Source organism: Marmota monax, unplaced genomic scaffold, assembly GCF_021218885.2.
Source record: "Marmota monax isolate L192 unplaced genomic scaffold, Marmota_monax_Labrador192_F-V1.1 WCK01_AAM20220418_F8-fsc00035, whole genome shotgun sequence".
Lineage (NCBI taxonomy): Eukaryota > Metazoa > Chordata > Mammalia > Rodentia > Sciuridae > Marmota > Marmota monax.
Genome location: NW_026691961.1, coordinates 10,798,673 through 10,801,268, shown reverse-complemented (window position 1 = coordinate 10,801,268; position 2,596 = coordinate 10,798,673). Strand labels below are relative to the sequence as shown.

At 58.7% G+C, this 2,596-nt stretch overlaps 1 protein-coding gene across 1 annotated transcript in view; it reads left to right on the top strand.

The window, feature by feature from the left end:
* Positions 1–557: 557 nt before the first annotated feature.
* Positions 558–2,596, top strand: part of Tfap4 (transcription factor AP-4) — a 39,648-nt gene continuing 37,609 nt past the window's right edge. The window contains exon 1 of the mRNA XM_046444214.2: positions 558–1,017. The gene's annotated coding sequence lies outside the window, so the exon portion shown is untranslated. The remainder of the gene's footprint in view (positions 1,018–2,596) is intronic.

The following is a 2,596-nucleotide window of genomic DNA, read 5'->3' as shown; positions in this document are numbered from 1 at the left end:
GGCGGGGGCCGGGGCGCGAGGCTCACGGGGCGCGGGCTCCCCTGGCACGGCCGCCCGGCGCCCGGCCGCTCCGCCACATCTGCAGCTCGGGCAGGGAAGGTGGCCGCGGCGGCCCGGCCGTGCGGGGATGTCTTAGAGAGGGAGGGAGGAGGGAGGAGGGAGGCGGCGGGAGGAGGGACCGGCGGCCGCGGAGGAGGGCGAGGAGGAGGGGCGCGGGGGGCGGCCTCCCTCCCTTGCGCGCCGGCTCGCCCGCTCCCGCCCTCGCTGCAAACCCCTCTCGCCGCGGCGGCCCCAGGCCCGGGGCGCCAGCTGCCAGGCGGGGCGTGCGCGCAGGGGGGAGGGGGAGGCCGGCTGGGCCTGGGGAGGGGAGGAAGGGCGGGCGGCCGCGGGAGCGGGCACCGGGAGGGCGGGAGGCAGCCCGGGTCGCCGCCGAGACGCTCGTCCTGCTCGCCCCCCCCGCGGCCCCGCCCCCGGCCCGAGGGCAGCGCTAGGACACGGCCCGGAGGTGGCCTGGGGGGGGGGGCGGGAGAGACCGAGATATCCCGCCCTCGGGGAAGCCCGGGAGTGGGGCGGGCGCGTGGGCCCAGAGGAAAAGCCCCGAAGACCGGGAAGATGGAGAAGATCTCAGCGGCCGAGGGGGCGGGGACCCTTGCCGCCTCCTGCGGGGTCACCTTGGCCAGGCCCCCCGCGGCCTCGGGCAGCTGGGAAGGCGGCAGGCCTCTCCGCAGGCCCTGATTTCTCCGCCCAGCCCAGTTCCAGGAACGCACAAGCAAAGGCCGCTCCCGATTCCAAACGACGCAAACCGGGTTCGAGGCTTTGCTCGGCCCGTCGCGCCCATGCGACGTGGAGGGTCCCTGCCTTCCCCTTGGCCTCAGTTTACTTCACGGTGGAATAAGGACAAGGCCCGGATCAGAACAATCCGGGCTTCCACTGTCTTGGTGACAGCAATTGGGACAACCTAGGTCCCCAGCCTCTGAACGCTGCGAGGTCCTCGATCCCGCCTGGACCTCTCTATTAGTAAGTACCATGAGTGGACACACGCGAGTGAGAAAGCCTGCGCCCAGCCACTAAGCAGTTTTCTGTCCCCTCACGTTGCCTCAGACTTGTGTTCTTGAGTGTTTTGTTTGGGCTAATCCTGAGCCCCCGCCCAGTATCTTATTGCCACTGTCTTGTCTGGTGACAAATTGTGGTTCAAAAACAGCCCTCCTGCTGCTGCCCAACCCTGCTTCACAATTGGCCCTGAATAGACCAGAAGACACTTTAGATTCAGCATCCTGGTTGTAATTCTGCCTTCGTTGGTGCATTTGATGCCACTGTAGCCCGCCAGAGCCTGAAGTACTTGGGCATAGCACCAGGCATAGCGCTTGGCACATGCTCCTGACCTGGTGTGCAGGTGGGCACATCATAGGTGCTCATGACATGGTGAACAAACGGACACATAGTAGGTGTTCATAACTGGTTGGGTGCATTCATAATAGATGCTCATATGTGTGCTAAGAAACATACTAGGTAGGTGCTTATTACCTATTTGGGCACGCAGTAGGTGCTGATGACCTGTTGGTAGATAAATGAAAGGGATTTAAGAAAGCCCGTTTACCGGGAGCAATAGATGTAAGGCAGCTATTTGGAGGTGACCTCCCCCCGCCCCGCGTTTCCCAAGTGTGGATAAGGTGGAGTGTGGCCGGGTTAAACATTAGCCGGCAGATGGACCCAGGGGAAGGCCAGCTTTGGGAACTAAAGCGTCTAGCCGGGGTACTACTGTTAAGGGCCGACTCGCGATCAGCGGACTAGTCGGGAGGGGCCTAAACTGAGGGCCTCAGAGCGCCCCCTCCCGGCGTCGGGAACCTCTGCGGTTCGGCCGGGACAACGGCCCTAAACCCACCTGGTCACACAATATGGAATCTTAGCCAGGCAGGGCAACAGCCCGCGGGAATCGAGGTGCACCGAAAAAGGTACACAGTAACCGGCTATCTTAAATCTGATAGCAAAGATGTTTATCAAGGGCTGGGGTTGTGGCTCAGTGTAGAGCCCTTCCTAGCACTTGTGAGGCACGGGGTTCAATCCTCAGCACCACATAAAAATAAATAAATAGAAAAAAGGGTATTGTGTCCATCTTCAACTAAAATATTTTTTTTTTTAAATGTTTATTGAGGGCTAGGGTTGTGGCTCAGAGGTAGAGCACTCGTCTAGCATGTGCGAAGCACTGAGTTTGATCCTCAGCACTACATAAAAATAAAATAAAGGTACTGTGTCCACCTACAACTAAAAAATAAATGTTTTTTTTTTAAATGTTTATTGAGGGGCTGAGGGTTTAACTCAGAGGCATAATGCATGCTTAGCATGCAAGAGCCCTGAGTTCAATTGCTGACAGCGTAGAGGATGCTTATCAGTGCCTGAAGGATGCTAGGTACTATGAAAGGGTGTGGATAAACTGCCAACAACCCCAGCTGAGGGAGACTTGGCTACAAGAAACTTCATCCAGGAGTGAGTGTAATCCCAGTTATTTGGAGGCTGAGGCAGGAGGACTGCAAGTTTGAGGCCATCCTAGGCAATTTAGCAAGACCCTGTCTCAACATAAAAAATAAAAAAAAAAAAA